This window comes from Mandrillus leucophaeus, unplaced genomic scaffold (assembly GCF_000951045.1).
Source record: "Mandrillus leucophaeus isolate KB7577 unplaced genomic scaffold, Mleu.le_1.0 Scaffold180, whole genome shotgun sequence".
NCBI classification, from domain to species: Eukaryota; Metazoa; Chordata; class Mammalia; order Primates; family Cercopithecidae; genus Mandrillus; species Mandrillus leucophaeus.
This window is the reverse complement of record NW_012101810.1, coordinates 507,463-530,795: the sequence shown is the minus strand read 5'-3', so window position 1 is coordinate 530,795 and position 23,333 is coordinate 507,463. Positions and strand designations below refer to the sequence as shown.

The window sequence follows — 23,333 nt, the reverse complement described above, 5'->3', positions numbered from 1 at the left end:
CAGGTGCAGCTGCCTTGGCGACCATTTGTCCTACAGTTTGTCTGGACCCAGGCTGTCCTGTGTGCTAGAATGAGGCGAACATGTCTATGAGCCCGGCAGGGAGGAATCCTCCAGCCTATTCCTCGCTGGTACACCAGGTTGTTGGCAGGCCCTGACACGCAAGTAAGGTATGCTCTTGTTCCTCATGCTCTATGCAGGGGGTTGCAGGGAAGGGGGACAGGAACAATTCCTAATGACCTGTGAGTAGGTGTGCCTGGAAGGAGACGGAGACAGAGCCAGGTGTCCTGCAGAAATAAGCGTTTCTTAGGGATTGACCCTGGTTCAGTGGTGCTGCCCTCAGATGCAGAGAGTGGACAGAGGCCACAGGGGTGGCCTTGGAATTGGACAAGAGGAGCCTGGGGCTGACGGAGGACCCGGAAATGGTCTAAGTAGGTGGTGGCCATACTCGGGGTATGCCCATTATCCTTCCTGACAAGCCAGGATCAACCCTGAGGATTAGAGGAGACTTTATCTTCTACCACTTTTGTGAACAGATATGGTCCAGTGTTGGAGCATAAAACCACTACGCCATATGTGAATAACATGGCGTAGGTCACATAGGTTAATATTGACTTGCAGTATATATTTGAAACAGGTTCTTGTCTGGAACAATATATACAAATTGTTGAATTGAATGCCTGGGTGAATAGGGGGGTGGAGGTCTCCATCCCAATGGCTTGCCAGATCTTTTGGTGACCCAATTATGCAGTGTCTTTTCTGAGTTTCATCCTGCAGTGGGAAGGTAGCTGGACAAGTTTTTTTTCTGCAGCTTTTTTCAGAAATAGCAGATATGTCCTCTCTGGGCAACTGTACTTTGGATTTGGGAAACTTCATCCAGTTCTGGGACTCCAACTCAGCAGCTTTCAAATTTAGCAGGTCCTGTTACATAGTTTGTCTAATAGAGCTTGGTTGTAATATCTAACTTGACCAGAAGGAGGCGATATTAAGTGACACAGTACACTGAAAAGTCTGGATTTTAGACTGTGGGTTTCCTCAATAAATAACTCATCTTCCATATTAAAGAGTTCTATATATTGAATTTATTTAAAGTGGTTGTGCTGCTTATGTTCTGCCAATTCCAATGGACCACAAGAGGAAGGCATCTGGGAATTTTCGGGTTCTCTCCTTCGTTACGTGGGGGGACAGACAATCCATCTAGAACCTCCCAAGTCTTGCCTTTTTCTGCTGATGATCAGATGAGTCCCCAGACCCCTCCTCAGCTTTTAGAGGGAGGCTTCTCAGGAAGACAAGTTGAACTGGGCTCTGGGGAGGGATCCCAGAGGACCTCGTTTCCTGGGCTCTGTCCTGCCCCCTCGCCCCTGCCACTGTGGCATTATTTGAAAGCCTCACCAGGACTTGGTAGGGAGGAGTTCCACGCACAGCACTGGCCCTGCCAACAGCTTGTAGCATCTCCAATTTGGGAGGCCCTCAAGTTGCATCTGTTGCAGCTGTCTCATGTTACAGGTGGGAAAACTGAGGCCCGGGGGGCCACATAGTGATGCAGAGTCAGATCGGGGCAATAAGTCTCCTCTAACTCACAGGCCAGTGTTCGTTTCTCCACGTCTTTCTCCTTCCTTCCCACAAAGGCTGGCAGGCGATGGGGTCCACAGGACAGGCTGCTCCCTGCCCAGGCCCCAGCCCCTGGTCCACTGCGCTGTTAGCTCTGTCCTGCTCTACTGCCTTGAATATTACCTAGAATATTAGGCCTGGAAGACACCTTCGGGATCATGAACCTATCTTTCTCGTTGTATAGATGAGGAACTTGAAGCCCAGAGAAGGGAAGGGACTCACTCCCGAGACCACCCAGCAAAATCTTCACAAAGTGGGGGCGAGGCCCCAGGTGTTCCATGCCCCCAGCCTGGAGTTCCCTGACGCACAGAGGGGCTGCCCTGCCCGAGCCAGGATCAGCAGGGACTCAGACGCCAGCCCTACCTGGGCCCATCTGTGGTCTTCCTCCTCCCCAGTGGGATAGTCTCTCCTTCCCATCTGGGATCCCTCCAAGCCCTGCTGACCTTGATACCACCTTTGTATTTCAGGGAAGATCCCCCTCCTCCTGGGAATATATGGACCAGGCTCCTGGGGGGTTCACAGTGAGAGCCCCGGGTCCAGGCTGCGTCTTCAGAGTGCAGCGATGTCGTTCCTGTGTGCAGACTCTGTGTTCCATGTGGGTCTGTCGGTTGGCCTAGAAAGTGGAAACGAGGGAACGAACCCGGGGTGGGTCCGCTGCGCAGGGATGGGTGGTGGCAGCTGCCACTGAGGCCAGCCTGTGGGACCCCTACTCAGCCTGTGCCCCAAACATCCAGAGGCCAGAGGAGGGGAGGGGAGGGAAGGGCAGGGAGTGTGGGAAGAGGAGGAGATGAGAGAGGAACAGAGAGATCCAGAAAATATAGAGACTTCCAGAAAGAGGAGGAGACAGCCAGAGGCTCAGAGAGACATGGGAAGGAAAAACCTTGAAGAGAGAGAGAGCGAGCGAGAGAGTGAGAAGATGAGAGCGAGTGAGAGAGAATGAGAGCGAAAAAGAGCGAAAGAGAGCGAGAGCGAGAGAGCACGCTCAGAAACAGAAATCCCGGTTTTCAGTTCTTCACTTATTCATCCAATCTGTGTGATCACCTACCGAAGCAAAGCCCTGTGACAGTGATCTGCACCTGCCCCTCTGTGGGCGACAGTGTCCCCACCTGAAATGTGAGGATGTCCCCACAGACCCTCTCTTGATGGGGCCTCCCTGGGCTGGGAGCTCTTGGGAAGACAGGGCAGTCTGGGGGAGGGGGCGGCAGCTCGGACCATGCCAGGAGCCCAGGAACCCCCGGCCTCCAGACTGAGACCCACATTGCGGCAGACAGAACACAGAGGCCCACAGGGCTGCGGCAGAGTGTGGACAGTTAGGGTGAGGCTAGCGGACTGGGCTGTGTGGACCCCAGGCCATTGCACAGCCATTGGGGATGGGACAGTGGTTGGGAGGCCTGAGCTGAGCTTTGCTTGAGATGGTCAGCGGCAGCCATGGGCCTTCCCTCTCTGTGTCTTTACATATGGGGGTCCTTTTGCCTGGAACACCCTGTCCCCCAAGTTTGTCTGATTCTTTTCTTTTTTTTTTTTTTTTCTTTTTTTTTTTTTTTTTTGTAATCTTGCCCTGTCGCCTAGGCTGGAGTGCAGTGGTGCAATCTCGGCTGACTGCAAGCTCTGCCTCCAATTTTCAAGTGATCCTCCTGCCTCAGCCTCCCAAGTAGCTGGGATTACAGGCACCTGCTGCCATGCCCAGTTAATTTTTGTATTTTCAGTAGAGACGGGGTTTTGCTGTGTTGGCCAGGCTGGTCTCAAACTCCTGACCTCAAGTGATCAGCCCGCCTCAGCCTCCCAAAGTGCTGAGATTACAGGCGTGAACCACCACACCTAGGCTTTCTTTCCTTTTTAAAGGTCAGACCACCTCTGCCCTGACGGGTTTTGGATGTGAAATGCTGCGCAAGTCATTTTCTACCTCTGACCTCCCTCTTTTATCTCTCGTCTTTTATCAGGACAGCTTCAAGTCCCTGCCCACATTTTATCTATAAAATAGGGAAAATAAGGCCCCTCCCGGGAGGGAAGCCTTCAGTGGGATGTGTAGACTGCCTGGCATCAAGTAGGTGCTCATTCAACCACACTGGGCATTGCCCTGAGCATGGAATGGGAACTCAGCAGTCTCCAGAACACCGATGCTCCATCCGTGTTAGTTTGTTCCTTCCTCCCAGAGATGCCTGTCCTTCCATCCCAGCCCAAGTTGAGGCTCCTTCAGGCTCACCGCAACCTGGTGGGATCACCCCATCCCCATAGCCTCCAGAGTCCTCTCCAGGCATGAAATCTCTGTCTTCTCTCTTGCATCAGCTCCACGCTGCTGACTGTGCTGTGAGCCTCAGAGCCCAGCAGGTGGGAGACGGTGCATAAACGTTTGTTGAATAAGTAGATGGGACGCTTCCCAGCCCGGCCCACCTCAGAAGGCAGGTGGTAAGACAGATGGGCCCTGGCTCCTGTGCGGTCTGACATTGGAGGCAGCTGCTCCGCTGGTCTTCCTCAGGAACTTGGGGATGGGACGCATTGTTTCCGAGATCCCTTCTAGGGACATCCTTTTGTCATTCAGCGAGTTGAAGTTTCCCAGCTTCTAACACCTCTGCCCCTCTCCTCCATTCCTGCATTCAAGGCCTGGTCCCTAGAAGTTGCTTTTATCCAGGCAGTGATTGAGACTTTAGAAGGGGCTCTCTGGTATCCTGTGACCCTGGATGACCTTGGCTGGACTCGTTCAGCACCAGGGAGAGAGGCCGGGGGTGAGCCGGCGGCTATGATAGGAGGTAGAGGCCTGTTCAAGACAGTAGGGCCTGGGAGCCCAGAGAGGTGAGCCCAGACCCTGTCTGCAAGCCCCTTCCCCTCCGTAGGTCTCAGTTTCCCTCTCTGGGGAGTGGGAGCGATGCCCTTGCTGGCAGAGGTGCTGCTGAAATGCAGGGCTGGCATCCCAGCGACTCGCCCAAGGCCACCTCACCAATCCCCGCATGCTGCGTGCAGCCGCTCCCCCAACACTGCCGCACGCCCGGCTCCCCTCCCCCACCTCTCCAGGAGCAGTTATTTATCTGCCGGAGGGTGACAGGCGGCTGTGCCTGGCGTGTTGAGCCGCCGTCCAGAGATCAGCTGGCGGCTGCCGAGCAAACAGCGCGAGCTAATCAGCAAAAGGTCACGCCAGCTCCCGGAGCCCCCGCGTTTGAAGTCTTGCCTCACACGGGCAGGATGGAAGGAGCCTGGGACGTTGAGTTAGTGGCTCAGTGACCAGGACAGCTTCAAGTCACTGCTCACAACTCATCGCCCACTTGACCAGCCTACGCCTCTGAGGCTGCGTCTTCTAGAGATTCCCCAGCCCCAAGGGAAACCCATCCCCTGTCTCCAGGCTGAACAAACCCTCTTGCGACAGGCTCAGCTCCCAGCATGCGGAGGGGCCAGGCTTAACCACCCCAGCCCTGCCGGCTCCCTCTGCCCGGGACAGACTGTCCCTCAAAGCAGCAGTGCAGGGCTGGGCAGCATCCCCACCAGACTCCATTCACCACTCCCCACACCACCTCCGACTTCAAGCCTACCGCCTTCCTCTAAATCCATTCACTTTTTTAAAACCTAAATACATTTATTTAAAAGGGAAGCTTTATAGCACTACTACAAATGGAAAACAAGCCTCTCTTGCCATAAATAGAATTCATAATCATAAAAATAAATTCAGTGGAAACAAAACAATGTTATTAAATTCTAGTTGGATGCTGTAGCCCCGGGGGAGGTTCGGAGCCCAAGGCCTGCTATTGCTTTATTAAAACGGGAGAGCGGTAAGTGTGCAGAGGTGTTCAAGACTCACCAACCCTGATCTGAGACTTTCTTCTTGTTGTAATTAAGAGTATTAAAGTGAGAGTAACTTTCTCATAAAATGATTCAGTAGTATTTTATGCTGTGTCAGCTAGGGACTGAGTTTGTCTGTGCAAGACAAACCTAAACACTGCATGGTTGAACCCCACATGGGGGTCATTTTTCTTATGCAAAGAGGGTGGCAGTGGAGCTGGTACACAGCCTAAGGGGGTTGTCAGTGGCCCAGGTTCCTTGTAGCTTCCTGCTCTGCAGCTGTGGACATTTGTCCTCATGGCCTCAGGATGGCTGCCACACCTCCGGCCATTGTATCTGCATCTCAGGCAGGAAACCAGGAAGTGCATAGAGGTGAAGAGGAAGGGAATACACCAGCTAAGTCTGTTCCTTATCATTAGGAAGGTAGCAGCCAACACCTGAGCCATTCTCCTGCCCACGGCGGTCACTGCTGCCTTTCGGTTGGTGCTTACTACATGTCTTATTCGTTTGCCAAGTGGTTATTTGGCACCTACTAGATGTCAGGCAATAGACCTTGTCCCGGTGGTATTCACAAGGTGCATGCTGACATTTGTAAGATGAGCCACGGCCCATTCTGGGGCATCCTCCAGGGGCATCCCTTAACCCAGCCTGGGTTCTCCCTGCTTCCGCCTCCACCCCACACCTGGCTGCTTTTCCTCACAGGAGCCCAGCACAAGGGCAGCCGCTGCCTCCATCCTATCTCACCTCTGCACACACTCAGAACTGCCCAAGCCCAGCCTGGACGGAGTCACCCCATGGGCCACCCTGGATGAGAAGGGAGCTGTTCCTTTCCCCTCCCCGGCACCTGGGTCTCCTGCCAGCTTCTGCCTCCTGCAGAGCCCCTTCCCCGCCACAATCAACCTGCTCCTGCAGCAGGCCAGGCTGCAGGGATCCAGCTTCTGCTCCTAGATCTTCACTGGTCTTTTAATTTCCTCCTGTCATTTACATCATGTGACTCCTGTAACTTCATTAGCAGACAGAGGGTGTGACTGCAGATGCCCGGCCCCCTGCCTCTGGCCTCTCCCGCTGGGCAGGCCCTGGAGATTCCCTCCTTCCCCTGGGTCAGAGCTCCTGAAGGCTGCCTCCGGCCCCAGTTTGCCCATCCCTGCCGCAGACTTTGTCTTTCAGCCTGAACTCTGGCCTCCTCCCCTTGTAGACCCTCCCCCTGACTTTGAACTCTGGCCTCTGACCCCTGGTCTCTGACCTGCTCTTTGGCACCCAGCGGGAGGGATCTGTCCCAGGCCCAGGTTTAACTGTGGGTGCCATTGCTCACCAGCTGTGCACACAGAGGCAAGTCATGTAACCTCTCTGTGTTCTTCCTCAGTGAGTTGGGGGTGAGGGTCTGTAAGTGAATGAGAAGCCAGGAGTCCTCTCAGCTGTGCCTGCTCCCCTTCCACTTGCTCCCATCTCCTGCCCACCCTGAGGTTCTGCCCACCCCGAGGTCCTACTACCCTGCAGTCCAGCCTTGGCTTGAGCTACCTCCAGATTTCCCTGCTGGTCCCACAGCCAGAGAGTCTAGGGTCATCGTGCTGTGTGCTGTGGAGGCCCAGGCCCCAGGGGGTCACACAGCATCTGGTGAGGTGACGGCCTGGCTAAAGTCTGAAGCCCTTTTGGGGCCTTGGCATGTGCCCGGCAAGCCCTCTGGGCAGGTGCCACTGAGTCTTTCTCCCCCATCCTCCCTCCATAGCCTCAGCTGCCTTCCTTCCTGCCGCTGGACATGGGTGTATGTCTGTGTGTGCATGCGTGTTTGCATGCCCCAGGCTGGCCCAGCTACAGGCCTGCACAGGTGTGATCCCCAGGCCCCCCGCATCCCCGAATGTGGATACAGAATATCCACATTCTGTACACACAGGTGTGTGCATCCCTGTGCATACATGTCACGTGATGACCCCTGGGGGCTGCGCGCATGCCGTAGCCATCCCTTCCCCCTGCAAACTTAGCCCCAGTGACTCCCAGCCAGGGCTGCAGCCACACTCCCCCAGCCCCACCCGGGAAACTGTGAATCCAGCAGCGAAAGTGGGTCAGAGAGCATACGGGGGAACTGGAGGGCCTGGGGAGGAGGCCAGCGCCAAGGTCTGGCTTGACGGCAGCCATGGAGGGGGAGGAGGGAGGAAGGAGAGTTGGGAGAAGAGGAGGAACTGCAGGGGCCAGGGCGCAGGTGGCCAGCACGGGGCATGGGAGCCAGAGGGAAATTAGCAGACAGGGCTGTTGTTTTTCCATAGCAATGATTTGATCCGGAGAGACGTGGCCCAGAGCTCAAGGAGCTGCTTCTGTGCCAGAGTGTGCAGGAGGGAGGAGGGGGAAGCGTGGAAGGAGAAGAACACGTTTACTGAGCACCTTCTAGATGCAGCCTCTCCGTAACACCAGAGCCCTGAGCGATGGGCATCAGTGGTGCCACCACACACAGGAAATAGAGGCAGACAGGGGCTGTGCATCTACCCAGAGCAGGAGCCCAGGAGAACCGTCCAGGCTCCAGTATCACAGCCTTGCTGTTCTCTACATGGAGATCACAGGCACCTGGAGCAGCCCGTGGGGCTCTCTGCCTGCCCTAGCTTAGGCTGCTTAGGACGTTGGAGCATCCTGGCCTGGCCACTTGCAGCATGGCCCTGAGATGCCATGAGTACCTCAGTGGGCCGCAGTTCCAGGCTTGCTCAGCTGACATGCTGAGACTCTGGGACACCCAGGAAGGGGCAGGTGGAGGTAGGCAGGGTGCCCAGTCTGCAAGCATATGCTACAGTCTTACTGTGTGCTCCACTCAGAGGAAGGTGCGGGGGAGCTGGAGCCCTAGCTGTGCCCCTGGGAGCCCAGGCCTGGCTGGGGATGTGGTTCATGGGGGGCCCTGACCCTCCTAGAGAGGAACGATGCACGCATGCAGGACTCAGAGAATCAGACAGATCAGAGTGGCCTTCTAGGAAGGAAGAGTGTGTGAAACTTAGAGGGGCACAGGGGGCTTCTGGGTGTGAGGTGAGAGATGGCAGAAACAGTGGCGTCTCCACCACGCATGGCATGTGCAAAGTATAGGGACGGCCAGGGTGGAGCTGTGGTGCCAGGGTGGGAAAAAGAAAATTGGGCATGTCAGGGACAGATTGCAGGGGAGGAGGAGGAAGTTGTAGTCCTACTTCTCCTCCCTTTCCCATCTACCCAGAGTACCTCCAGATTGTGCCAGGCCCCCTCCCTTGTCATCTGCTCCTCTGAGCGAGAAGCCTCTCATCTGTATTAGGTAGGGACAAGCTGTTGAAGAACGGTAGTTTAAATAAGATAGAAGTTTATTTCTCTTTCACAAACAGCCAGAAGTCAGTGGCCCAGGGCTGGTAGGGTGGCTGTGTCACCATCAGCCGTAGTTTCCACGTCTGGGACCAAAGTGGCTGCTCCTGCTCCCACCATCACATCTGCATCCCAGCTGGCAAGGAGCATGTAGGCCCATTCCTTTTTTTTTTTTTTTTTTTTTTTTTTTTTTTTTTTTTTAAAACGGAGTCTCGCTCTGTCGCCCAGGCTAGAGTGCAGTGGCCAGATCTCAGCTCACTGCAAGCTCCGCCTCCTGGGTTTACACCATTCTCCTGCCTCAGCCTCCCGAGTAGCTGGGACTACAGGCGCCCGCCACCTCGCCCAGCTAGTTTTTTATATTTTTTAGTAGAGATGGGGTTTCACCGTGTTAGCCAGGATGGTCTCGATCTCCTGACCTCGTGATCCGCCCGTCTCGGCCTCCCAAAGTGCTGGGATTACAGGCTTGAGCCACCGCGCCCGGCCTAGACCCATTCCTTTTAAGGGAGTCGTTCACCAGTGGAACACTTCAACTCCACTCACATCCCATTGGCTGGAATGTGGTCCTAGCTGCAAGGGCAGCTAGAAATGTAGTATTTTGGTGGGTCCAGCTTAAATTTGGAGTTCAATTAGTAAAGGAGGAAGAGGAGAACGGGGACCAACGAAAGGTCTTGGCCACTGATTCCTCTGGACACCCTGGAGCTGCAGTACCTTGTAGGAAGAAGGGAGAGTGGGTCATCCTCAGCGGGCCTGGCTGACGAATGGGAAGTAGCACCAGGGGTAACTGACCCCTCCACAGGGCCTCTCCTCGGTCCTGGCTGAAAGCCTTTCTCGCTACAAGTTGAAATAGGAGGAAATCATTAGCATGCGTTGAATGCAAAGGTGCCCAGAGAGACAGCGACCATGTAATCTAGTGTCCAAACCAAAGCACTTCTGAGAGTTCAAAGAGGCGGCATTTGTAGTGACGTCGGGACAGTAGGGCAGACCAGGATGGGCAGTCACCCACCTGGAGACCGTTCCATCTGTGTTCTGGCTGGGGAAGCTGAGGTCCTCGGTCACACCAAAGTTAATGATGGAGCCACTCTAGGACTCCAGAAAGGCCCCCTCCCTGGCTGTGTTGGTTCAGATTCCCTCTTGCCCGTTGTTTGGCTTGTGGACCTCAGCTCCGACCTGTCTGGCATCCCATCCTGGACAGAGGGGTCTTGGGCCTCTGCCCTCATTTCTCTTCCTGAGACCCTCACCTCCTCTGAGCCATACTCCAGGGGTTCTTAGGATGGGATGCACAGGAGGCTGGAAACGTGAGCTTCCTCTTTTTTTTTTTTTTTTGCCCCCAAGTGTGTCTGGGACCAGTCTGGAGCTGTCCAGGGTCCTGACCGCTTGCATCACATCCAGGATTGAATGAGTGCCTCCATCTCCACCCCCAGGGGTTACCAACAGGGCCCCGCCCACCAACAGGACCAGCTCTGGGCTAGGCAGCCCCCTCTAATTCCCACTTCCACAGCCAGGGCCCTCTGGACACACCCACCCCTGGAGACCCCTGTGTCTTAGAGATGGCCCCATTGTTCCCCAAGCCTCCCAGCCCCCGCAGTGCCCTCCCCACCTCCCTCAACCGACAGAAGGAGGAGCTGAGTTTAGATGGGGCCACAGACTCTGATTCTGTGAGGACACTGCCCTTTCCAGGTCTGCTGGCAGACCTTTGGCATCTTCTTGAAAACCAAAGACACAACAGAGCCCAGAGAAATCTCCCCAAATGGCGGGGTTCGAAGCACTGGGATCAGGCCAGGAGCAAATGGCTAGGAGGCGGGGGGGGGACCTCTCCCACCATCACCTCTGCACACCCTCTCCTACCATCACCTCTGCAAACCCCCCCCCCAACCATCACCTCTGCAAACCCCAGCCCCAGCCACCGACACTCAGGTGGGGGCCTCCCCCACCATCTCCTCTGCAAACCCCAGCCCCAGCCACCCAGCAGTCCATGTCCTGGGTTCCCCTTTCTCAGCCCAGAAATAAGACTCAGCTGACAGCATCTTGGCACAGTGTCCTTTGCGAGCCTGATGCTGCCTGGAGATGTCCCAGCCAGACACCTCTCCTTTTAAACCCCACCCTCTGCCCATTTTCCCTGTCCCAGGGAAGCCAGTATCCTTGCACTCAGGCCCAGCCTGGATGGAGTCCATGGCCTTTGCCCTTACTCCAGTGGGAAGACGAAGATGGGAACAGTCGGGGGGCAGACGTCTCCGCAGTGGGCCCCAGGCTTCCTCTGCCTGCCCTTGATTTTCCCAGAGGCCTGCTGGCTCACGCCTGCTGGGAGGCCCAGACAGCTGCTGGAAAGGGGCAGCCAGCTATGCCCCAGCAAGCCTCAGGAATGGGTCCCCAGCCTCCACCCAGGCACAGCGAGAACACCGAGGCCATGAGCCAGGGAACCAGCGTGCAGGTTTGTGGCATGAATGAATGGAAAACCGCGTTCAATAACCCGGCCGCATCTAACCAGGCAGGTGGTAGACCAGATGGCTCTTTGCGCCAGCTTGTGTGCCAAGAACCTCAGCAGGTTGTGATGCCTTTCTGAGCTCCTTAAAAGCTCCTTCCTATTCTAGTGCATCTCAGGCCCTGGAGACCACCTCTCTCTCCTTCCTGTGGTGGGATCCCCTCCTCCCCCCAGCACCCCCCCACCACCTAGTACTTGGATCTCTCTTCCACAGTGTAAGCTCTTACTTTTATTATGTAACATAGAACATCATTGTATTATTGTCTAAAGTAACAACTACTAAATACTGAGCATGAACAAACTCAGACCTTGCATGCTCGGGTGACTGTATGGCCTCTGGTACAGAGGCAGCGCCACACCCATCCTGCCTGGGCCCAGGTCCCAGCTGTGTCCCTTACCAACGTGTTCCATGTGCTCTCTCTGTGCCTCAGTTTCCTCTTCTGGAAAATGAGAATGATCCGAGGACTCTCCACATCATAGTGTTTCTATGTGTTTAATAACATGTTTAAATAAACATGTGTCAGCACTTGCACAATTAAACGTTGGATAAAAGCTGTCTGGCATTACCGTAATGAGTTCTCTCATCCCTGTGAGGTAGCTGAGAGGCACAGAGAGATTTAGCAACTTGTACTGGGGGAGGGAGAGCTGGTGGGAGGAAGTTACGTGACTGATCACTCACTCACCCTCCTCCTGGCTGTCCAATCAGGCCTAATGTTTTCAGGGAGGTACAGGGGTGTCACCTTGGAGAGGGATGACCTCACTGTGTGACTCAGGGAAAATCCCTTTCCCTCTCAGGCCCTCAGTGTGTAGGTGCAAGCTCTCAGCGGGCAGATGCCAATATTGGGAGCTTCTCTTGATGTGACTCCAGGCACACTGGAAGGCACACAGAAGGCAGCGAATTTGCTGGACAGTGCATCCCATTTGCCCTGTGCCATGCCATAGCATGGCGCCTGGCACATAGTAGGTGCTTTAAATGCCTTGTCAGCTGGATGAAGAACAGCTGGGGCCTTAAAGCCATCAGCCTGTGAGATGAAGGTTCAGCTTCTCATGGGCACCATTTTACACGGCATCGAGTTACACACCTGCCAAGCCCACCACGCTCAGTCCATCAGGTCTTTCCTCAGTGCCCAGTGGAAGCCAGGCCCGTCAGGGTGGAAGGGGGTGTTCTGAGGTGGGGACGGCCTGCAAAACCATCACTCACCATCTGTTGTCCGGGGGTCTGTGAAGCCAGTCAGTACCTCTGCCCATGGCATAGGGAGGTCCTGGAAGGGAACGAGAAGGCCCAAGCTCAAGTCTCGCTCGTCCCCTGTGACTCTGTGACACTCCCTCCCTTCCCCTCTCTGGTCTTCAGTGATTCCGTCTGTGCTATGGGAGCTTTTGTGTGACTCACTGCCAGAGGCCCCTGGCTTACGGCTCCAGGAACGTTCTGGGACGGGTACATCTCATCCTTTACTACAACAGGTATGAAGTGGACGGTCTTTTGCCCCAGCCTTGGGAATGGCTGAGCTGGTCAGGGGCCCAGGTGGCCCAGGCCTGGTCCTTGGGACTAGAGAAACAGTGCTTAGACCAGACAGGTGGTCCAGCTGGAGAAGGGGGCATATTAACAAGTACAGGTGCTTAGTCCGACCTAGACTTACCAAATCAGGACCCCAGAGTATGTCTTGGAAGCCTCTTTTTCTAAACTTCATGAGTGACCCTCACAGCTAGCCCAATTTAGGATACTTTTTTTTTTCTTTTTTTTTCTTTTTTTGAGATGGAGTCTTGCTCTGCCACCCAGGCTGGAGTGCAGTGGCGCGATCTCGGCTCACTGCAACCTCCACCTCCAGGGTTCAAGCGATTCTCCTGCCTCAGCCTCCTGAGTAGCTGGGACTACAGGCGCCCACCACCGTGCCCCGCTAAGTTTTGTATTTTTGGTAGAGATAGGGTTTCACCATGTTGGCCAGGCTGGTCTCAAACTTCTGACCTCAAATGATCTGCCCACTTCAGCCTCCCAAAGTGTTGGGATTACAGGCGTGAGCCACTGCACCTGGCCAGGAGCTACTTTTTTAGTCCGCCTTCCACCCCAGTACTTTAGTGGCGTCTCTGGTGTCCTGCCTCTCGTTGTATACCTCCACTAACGGAGAGCTCAGTCTTACATGGCAGCCCATTGCTTTCTAAAACATTTTAAAATTGATTATAAAATATTTAAGATGTCTCAAATATTTAAGTAATCCCCTATAAATATTTCACTAGTTATAAAATATTTAATACAATCAATGACCTAAGGAATAATACAATGAATACCCAAATACCTGCCCCCTTCCCAGCTTAGTCCCTGTGCACTAAGATCCTATATCCCTCTTTCTCTTTAAAAACTTTTTTGGCTGGGCGCAGTGGCTCATGCCTATAATCCCAGCACTTTGGGAGGCCGAGGTGGGCAGATCCCATGAGGTCAGGAGTTCAAGACCAGCCTGGCCAACATCGTGAAACCCCGTCTCTACTAAAAATACAAAATTAGCCAGGTATGGTGGCGGGCGCCTGTAATCCCAGCTACTCAGGAGGCTGAGGCAGGAGAATCACTTGAACCCAGGAGTTGGAGGTTGCAGTGAGCAGAGATTGCGCCACTGCACTCCAGCCTGGGCAGCAACAGTGAACCTCCATCTCAAAAAAAATTTGTTTTCATAGTGGTCAAATACACATAAAATTCACCATCTTACGCATTTCAGCATGCAGTTCAGTGGTGTTCTGTGGATTTACAGCACTGTGTGACAGACCCCCACAACATTATTGTGACACATTTTTTATACTATGACCATATTTGTACAAATGCCTATGTAATACACTTTTGCCAGCTCTGAAGCTTTGGATATGGGGTGTGATACAGTAGGTATCTTGGACAGCTGGCTTGTTGGCTGGGAGGCATATTTGTGACTGGGATCCACTCTGTGCACGTGACCCAGTGGTTCCTTCTTTTTCACTCCTGCATAGTACTCCACCAAGCCCATGCCTCACAAGGTTCTGGTCCACTCTCTCATGGACATCCGGTGTCCGCCCTGTCACCATTATAAACAATGCTGTTTGGGACATCTTTGGGTAGCTCTCCCGGCTTCTCCGGGGCTGTGCCCAGACCTGGGGCTTGGGCTCTTGGGCTGCGAGAGAATCTTTGCCTTGGTGAGATGTTGCCTAGCTGTTTTCCAGCACTGCACACCGCGTCCCACTCTCATCGTCAGGCGTGGAGAAGTCTCTGGGAGGATGAGGAGTGGCCACGTGCAGTGCCTGCCCTGGGTGGGGGAACCTTCTGCTGTAGGCAGCTCTGCGAGCTGCAGTGCACCTGACGCGCCTTCCCTCAGCCAGACACCCCATCTCCTCCCACTTTTTTTGGATGAGCTGACGTTGTGTTCCCTCCCATTGGGGCCACTCGTTCACCTGGTAACATGCCCACGCTGACCTGTAAGCCACACGGGATGTGGTTAGTCACACGGGCTATGGGGCCAGGCTGCCTCGGCTTGGGCCCCGGCCCCACCACTTAGTTGCCGTGGGAACTCAGGCAAGTTCACGAACATGTCTGCACCTCATCTGTAAATTGGAAATAACAGCACAGATGTCACAGGGTTACCATAAGTATCCAACATGTTAATATATGCAGAGTTTCTAGCACAGTGTCTGGCGCGTGGTGGGTGCAATGTTAGCATGAGCTTTTATGATCTCCTTGGAGGTCTGAAACCAAACCCTTCATCGTGGCTAAGCAGTACTGGGCAGAACCAGATCACCTCCTCTATTCTACCTAACGTACCTCTATTAAGTCAACCTACGTTGCCTTCTCAGGTGGCCATGTTTACCCTTGAACTTGCTCTTGGTCTTTCTGTTCCCTGAGGTGCTGTGCGGCCCCACCTCCCTGCTGACTGGCTACGTGGGTGTGAGTTTTGCCCTGTGTGACTTGTGGAGATGAATTTGACCCTCAATCAGTCCAGCAGGAGGGAAGGCTTGGGTCTTGGTCCTGGCCCTCCTGCAAACTCTCAAATTTCATCCAAACTGCTACTCACAGGTAGAACTGGGTGAGGACAGAGCTCATGACCCCTGCACGGACCCCCTTTGGGGAACCCCAGCCCTTTGAGGGACTCAAGCATAAGTGATCACTGACCACAGCCTTGCCGGAGGGCGGGTCCCCATGAACGCGACTCCCCACAGGGCCTGTCACAGAGGCCGGGTGTGTCTCACCCGATTCTTCTTGGTGGATTCGCAGGTTCACGGCCACCACTGCCCCTTCCTCAAGGTCAGGGTCATCTGTGCCTCACACCTACCTCCCCTCCTGCACCCCTGGCACCCCTTTTGGCCTGGGTCAGCCTCTTGGCCAACTTCTGAGGGCATCATCACCTTCATCTCCTTACCTCACAGTGGACACTGGCCCTGCCCTGATGTCAGGTGCCAGTCCCCTCCCCACCATGCCAGGCATGGCCCAGGCGAGGCCCCTGTCAGTAGGGGCACAGCCCAGGAGGCAGAACAAGGTGTCACGGCCCAGCCCTGCTCCCCAGAGGGCGGTTCTGTCCCTAAGTAAGGTTGGGCTGGGGATCAAAGAGGGGTCTCCCAGAAGTGGGACAGAGGCTAGGATTAGGGAGGGGGAGCAGGTGACCCTGACACCCCAAAACCTGGTGGGTGCAGGCAGTTTGGCCAGCAGCAGGGGCCAGACACTGTGTTTGGGGAAGAAGGAACCCAGGGAATAGGCTGATGACTCCCACAGGGAGGTTGCCCATCCAGAATCCTGCCCACAGCTGGCGCTGGGGCTCCTGGCAGCTGGCGGGGGCCCTGGTGGTGTGGAGAGGAGAGGAGAGGAGACAGTGGGACAGGACAGGGCGCAGGCGAGGCCGGTGACAGGTGCGTGTGTCTGCCAGGTTGGTGCAGCCTTAGAGAGGCGGGAGCTAGACAGACGGGAGGGAGGGAGGGAGGGTGGCAGGTGCGAGGCAGAGCGAGGGTGGGGTGGGAGCAGAACACAGGCCTCCCTCCCGGGCCTGGCTGCCATCTCATTGACTAAGTCACTCCTGAGAGGGTGCACTCGCACCCCAGTTGGGTGGTTTCCAGTGTTGTCAGCTTCAACGAAAATGGAATGTCCTCTGGCTGCCCCAGCTGTCGGACGCCTGCCTGCTGTGAGTCAGTAATTAGATGCTCGTGTGTCTAACACATGTGTGTGTGTCTGTGTGTGCACGTCTGGAAAGGGTGGGGAGGAGCAAGTGGTAGACCCATGGCTGAAGGGGCCAGAGGCTGAGAACACGCCCACATATGCACACACAGTACACATTCACACAAAAGTCACACTCACACACACACAGTACACACTCACAAAAATAACACAGTACACACTTGCACAAAAATCACACACACACAGTACACCCTTGCCGAAAAATCACACTCACAAATACACACTTGCACAAAAATCACACTCACACACAAATACTTGCACAAAAATCACACACACAGTGCACTCACCCAAAATCACACTCACAAATACTCACACAAAAATCACACACACGATACACACTCACACAAAAATCACACACACAGTGCACTCTCACCCAAAATCACACTCACAAATACTCGCACAAAAAATCACACACACAGTATACCGTCGCCCAAAACTCACATTCACAAATACACACTCGCACAAAAATCACACAGTATGCCCTCACACAAAAATCACACAATACACAAAAATCACACACACAGTACACTCTCACCCAAAATCACACTCACACGCAAATACACAACTTGCACAAAAGTCACACTGACACACAATGCACACTCACACAAAAATCACACTCAGACACACACTGTTCTCTCCCAGGGCCTAGCGGGTCTTCAGCTGGAGAATGCAGGGCTCCAAGGTCCCCACCCACCACGGACCTGACCCCCCCTTGCTCCATAGCGACCGCACCCAAGCTCTGTCCAGGCCACCGTGCTGGGATGGGGACATGAGCCACTGTGGGTCTCTGGGTGGTGCTCCCGCCCCAAGCCAAGAGCCGCAGTGCTGCCTGCACGGTGCCTCTCCAAACCCTGTCGGTTCTTCCTCACCTTGGCCCTTTGAAGCCTAAATGAGAAGATCTATTTATAGCAGTCAGCATATGGACCCTGCCAAATATGCCCGCTCAGACATATGCTGGCGGCACGCTCAGCCCGACACTACGCCAAGTCCCTCCCCAAGGCCAAGCCAGCCCAGCTCCCCCGAGGCCTCATGCCCACCAGCATGTGCTCTCCTGGGTCCCTGGATCCCCTGACATGTGGTGGCTGCTGCAGAGGGAACCCAGGCCTCCACAGAGAGCTAGCCAACCACTCGCTTCTAGCCCAGGCTCTGTCCAGGGAGGGCCCCCAAGTCCCTTCTGCCCCCACCTCCTGGATACAGACAGGTGGGCAGGTGGGAGGTGACAGCCAGAGGCACAGCAAGGGCATCACCTTGAGAAGAGGGGACGGGCCATCGTCCCAGCCTCGGGTGGGACATGAGCCTAGCTATTGGCAGTAGGGCCCGCAGGTGGGCTGGGATGCCTCCTCCACCAGAACTCTCCCCTGCATGTCCCAAGTTCTTCCACAGGAGACCCATGCCTACTGAGACAGGAGCCAGGCTGGGTTCTTCCCATGTGTCCTTTTATTTAGTCCTTCCAGGGTCATTTTACAGGCATAAAGATTGAAGCCCAGGGTGGGTGGGCCACTTGCCCAGGGGCACACAGCAGCAAGCAACAGGATCGGTGTCCAGCATTGGGGTCGGACTGTGGGATTCCATTACTCATGTTCTCTTCAACGCTCAGAGCCTCTGTGAGCTGAACAACCCTGTTCCGTCCATCTTGGTTCCCTCCCTGTCCACCCCCAAGCACTCAATAAATACTGAATGAATGAATGATTGTGAGAATGAAGGATGAATGAGCACACGAGGAAGGTGGAGATGGTGAGTGTGAGTCCCCAAGCTTCAGCCAGGCTTCTCCACCTTGCAGTCTTTCTCTTCTCTCTGGGATAGCTAGAAATGATGAGACAAAGTCTTTTATTCTGATGGGGTTATCTCCTGAGGCTTTTATTCTGGTGAGAGTATCTCCTGAGACTTTTATTCTGGTAGGGGTATCTCCTGAAGCTCAGATATTTCCAGGGGCCAAGAAACTAGGGCTGAATCCTCCTTTTTCTCTTTTCCATGAGAGGGACAGGGAGGGGAACTAAGTCTTGGGACCTTCAGTAGTGGGATGCCCCTATGGTCAGTCCTAGGCTGCCCTAGAAGGATAGCCCCAGGCTGTCTCCCCAGCCCCACTCAAGGGGCCTCCCTTCATTTCCTCATTCAACTCAAGGACTCTACTCCCTTCCAATATTCTATCTGCCTGGATGCCTTGGCCTTATCCAGTAGTCTTTTTTTGATTACCCAGGGTGGCATGCAGTGGTGTGATCATGGCTTACTGTAGCTTCCACCTCCTGAGCTCAAGGAATCATCCCGCCTCAGCCTCCCAAGCAGCTGAGACTACAGGCATGTGTCACCATGCCCAGCTGCTTTCTTATTTTTTGCAGAGATTGGGTCTTGCTTTGTTACCCAGTCTGGTCTTGAACTCCTGGACTCAAGCAGTTCTCCCACCTTGCCCTCCCAAAGCTCCAGGATTACAGGTGTAAGCCACTGTGCCTCACCTCCCCTAGTCCTTATTTGCAGCCTGTTGGACTTGTGAACACCCAGGGAATGGGCCTTCTCTCCACCCAGTGTGCAGGGGAGGGGTTTGAGAGAGGCGGAGACGTCCAAGCACCGCCCCTTTGCATGGGCTGTATTCTGTCCAGAGCCGTAAGAGGCAGGGCTGGACTTGGGTCCCAGGCCTTCCTGCTCCACCCAGGGGCCTCTCTTTCTGCCTCTCCTGCTGCAGGTTGCGAGGACAGGTTTTCCCTTAGGGCGCCAAACAGGGCTGAGAATAGGAGGTCTCCCCCAGGACCTGTGGTCTGCACCATAGCCCTGGAAGCAGCCCCTGCTCCCCATCCCCCTACCACCACACTAGCCCCTGGGGAGGAAGTCCAGCCCCTGCCTGCACCCTCCCCAGAGGCTCAGTGACTAACAAGGGGCAGCCTCTTTCGGACCAACCCCATTCTGCGGCCTTCCAGCTGTAATTAATGTTTGCTGTGTCATTAGAGAGATTCTTGATAGGCTCTGACAGGCAGAAGGTTTGCAGAGCTGGCTGGGTGAGCAGAAGCCAGCTGCCAACAGCCACCCAGTCCTCCTCATTCAGGGTCCTGGCCACCTTCCCTCACAGAAAGCCACTGTGCCAACGCTCAAGGCCCCCTGGTTTGGGGACACCTCCTGGGCTTTGTTCAGACCCCCCACCTTTCCTTCTGTCCGCACAAATGCCACCGACGGCTTTGCAGACCACTTCACGCCCCAGGCAGCACACAGCACATGTATTGTCTCACGTTCCCCCCTCCAGGAACCCCAGGGTGATGTTAGTATTTTCAGTTTTCAGAAGAGAGAAAACAGAGGCTGGGAAAGACCCAGAGTTTTGTGAGCATCAGGAACTGAGTGGAAGGATCAAGCCCTGCCCAGGTCCCAGCGCCTGTCAGAGAAGGGGAGTTTCATACCAGCTCCTCCGTGTGCCCAGCATGTTCACAAACACAGCGCATCTCACTCTCATGATGGTCCTGTTAGTGGCTATCAGTGGCCCCATTTGTCAGAAAAGTAAACTGAGGCTCAGAGAAGTTAAGGACATCGCCCAGCTGGGGAACGACCAGCTGCTCAGGAGGCAAACTCAGCTCAAAGCTCAGCTTCTCCTGCCCCACAGAGCTGCTGCTGCTGACTTCCCCTGGCCCTCACACCACATGGAGCCCCTCTGCTCAACTCACCGCCAGGAGCCTTCCAATTCTCCAGTGGATTCTTAGAGCGAGAGCTCGGCCCCTTGTAGTGGACGGGGAAAGTGAGCTTGGAGGAGGCCTGGGGCTCCCCACCCACTTCCTCTTACTTGAGGACTTGGGTTTAGTGATCCACCACTGCCCGACAAAGTCCTGCACCCCAGGGGCTCAGTGCAGGCTCCTTTTGCTCAGGGTTCCTGGGTCAGGCACTGGGAAGGGCTCAGCAGGGCGGTTCGCCTCTGCTCAGCAGTGGCTCCTTCGCTCTCAAGCCAGTGCCATGGACGGCCCTGGCCTCTCGGTCTCGATGGGACCACACCCCCCCACCACCCAGCTCTCACAGCAAGGTGCTGGGAAAGCTGCTTTTCTCACCTGGTGGCTGCTTCCACGACACAGGAGGCAGGGAGGCCAGCCTAGCTAGGGGCTGTGCCCAGGACGGACATGGCTTCGCTTCTACCAGCGCCTTGGTCTAGGCTATCTCAGGCCAACCCAGATTCAGGGGTGCTGAGCTAGACCCTGTGTCTCAGCAAGGGGTGGCAAGGTCTCTGCAGACTCCGGGTGGGAGGTAGAGACGCAGCTGTCTTTTGCAGACAGGGTCTGCCCTAGCAGTCCTGCCTTGAGCCCCTATTTATTTCCTGCATCTGTTCCTTTTCTCCTATGTCAGAACGGCTGTCCTGAAGGGGCTGAGATGGCAGTTTACTCATTTTGTATTCTCTGTGCCCTCCCCTCCCAAATGCCTACCGGGATGTCCATCTGTCAGCACGGATGCCCTGGCACATAGACCAGCAGGTCCCGGGAGGTGGGTGGGGGTGGTCTCACAGGCCTAGCCTCACGGGCAGGGAGCTGGGGTCTCCCTCCAAGGCCCTCGGCAGCCCCATCTGATGACCAGCCCCTCCCAGAGGCCATCTCTGAATCCGCCGCATCGGACGCATTCCAGGCGGTCGTGAGCTCTCCCAGAGGAGGCTGCTCCGTCATTCACCCTACTTTGAGCCGACCCTGAATCGTGCAAATCTGGAAAGCACAGAAGATAAATGAGGCGTGACATTTCACTTGAGAACGTGATCATTCACTTTACAAAGCGGCGTGTGGTGTTTGCCTGTGGGGCTTTCCGGAACACATCCACTGGGGAGGGGGCCAAGCCCACCGAGCCAGGGGCTTCCAGCAGCAGCACTGTTTGATAAGCTGGAGGAGGAAGCCAGGACAGCCTCAAACCCCCAACCAGCCAAGACCCTGCAGGAAATAAAACCCCACACTGATGTCACCCGTGAATATTGGATCAAAAAGCCTCAAAGACACTCAAGGAAATCCAATTCCACAGACTATCACAGAGATAAGAATCGGCTATGATTATGTAGAAGTTAAACAAAGAATTCAAAGTTGGCTTAATGTGAGATAAATCTATTAATAAACTACACAGTGTCCGCAGGTCAGCTGTCATGCACATTCATAATGACAAAAGGCATTTGATAAAATCTAGTGCCAATTTCGGATTTTAAAGTAACGGCTAGAAATAGAACCAGAAACACACTTCTTTATCGAAGTCAAGAATCTGTCTCAGTTCAACAGCCAGAATCACTCTAGGTGATGAGATTTTTTAATGATTCCCATTCAAAAACTTATATTAAAAAATAGCAAGGCTTTCATCATTGTCCAGAAATTCTGGACATAGCAATAAGACACGAAACAGAATTAAATGGGATGTCTACAGGGAAGAATTGTAATTATTTGCTGACAATATGATTCAAGACCTTAGAAACCCAAGAGAAGCAACTGAGAAAAAAAAATGACTTAATATAAAAATTTAATACGAAGGTGCTGGGCTGGAAATCAAACAAACATATACAAATCAATAACTTTTCTCTGTACTAACAACAGCTAGTCGAGACACATAATTAAATAAACGGTCCCCACTTACAACGGCACCAATAAAATAACAACAAAACCCTCCCAATTCCCAGGAATGAACTGACAAGAGAAATTTAGGATCATTATGAAAAACTCTATAAAGTTATCCTGAGAGATATCAAATAAAACAAGAGTGGTGAGACGTGCCGTGTTGGAATATTACCCAAAAGTTATTCTAGAATTAATTCATAGGTTTAATGCAGTCCCTCAACAGGCTGGTGGCGAGTTTTACCAAGCGAGGGAAAATCATTCTAAAAGTTCATCTGAATGAATATTCAAATGGCAAGAGTAAAGAAATGCAGAGAAAGGAAAGAATGATAGATGTCCTTCCTACCAGATATGGAGGCTTCTTACAGACTTACGGTGATTGAAATCGAGCTGAATTTGGTCAAAGAAGAGAAGGGAGGTGTTATCAATAGCAATAGGAAAGATGGTCCCACACAGAAGCCTCGTGACAGGGTAACCATATGACAGTATATTTTCCCAAATGGGATACTTTTAGAGTGACAAGGGGATATATTCACCGTTAGACCCAGAGACAGACATGCACAGGGCCCATCCCAAGAAAACCATGACATAGGCCAAGTTCGGATTGCCTTCCTTTACTTATTTATGTATTTTTTGAGATGGAGTCTTGCTCTGTCAGCCAGGCAGGAGTGCAGTGGTGCAATCTCAGCTCACAGCAACCTCCACCTCCCAGGGTCAAGCAATTCTCCTGCCTCAGCCTCCCAAATAGCTGGGATTACAGGCCCCTGCCACCACGCCTGGCTAATTTTTGTATTTTTAGTAGAGACGAGGTTTCACCATGTTGGCCAGGCTGGCCTGGAACTTCTGAGCTCAGGTGATCCATCTGCCTCGGCCTCCCAAAGTGCTGGGATTACAGGCGTAAACCAATTGCCTGACCTGGTTGCCTTCTTTTATAGGCAGCTATAGAGTTAATATTTCCCTGAACTCATTCAGCAGGCATTGCCTACTCAATGCCTGGAAAGGAAACCCCAACTCCAGCCCTACCTGCCCCGAGCTTTCAGTGCAGAAGGTGGACTCCAGGTGGAGAGAGATGAGAATCAGAGCCTGGCAGCGTGGGGTCACAGCGGAGCAAGCAAAGGCAGCCCCAGTTATAGACGTGAGGCTCCAGCTCCAACGTGGGGACCGAACAGAGAAGCCCACTGAGTGGGAGAACATTGGGGTGGTGGAAGGGGATCATGTCCTAGGCAGAGGAAACAACATGTCAGCAAAAATGCCCAGGCAAATCACAGCCTTATATGGCAAAATGACAGCTGAGAGACAGCAAGGACCCTCACCGAGACCCAGTCAGCCCCTTTAAGAAGTGTGGACTCTCGGCCGGGCGCGGTGCCTCAAGCCTGTAATCCCAGCACTTTGGGAGGCCGAGACAGGCGGATCACGAGGTCAGGAGATCGAGACCATCCTGGCTAACCCGGTGAAACCCCGTCTC

General features: G+C 54.1%; 1 protein-coding gene across 1 annotated transcript in view; it reads left to right on the top strand.

The window, feature by feature from the left end:
* ELFN1 (extracellular leucine-rich repeat and fibronectin type III domain containing 1) overlaps positions 1–23,333 on the top strand; it is a 60,957-nt gene that overhangs the window by 21,632 nt on the left and 15,992 nt on the right. Inside the window, exon 2 of the mRNA XM_011977543.1 lies at positions 4–162. The gene's annotated coding sequence lies outside the window, so the exon portion shown is untranslated. The remainder of the gene's footprint in view (positions 1–3; positions 163–23,333) is intronic.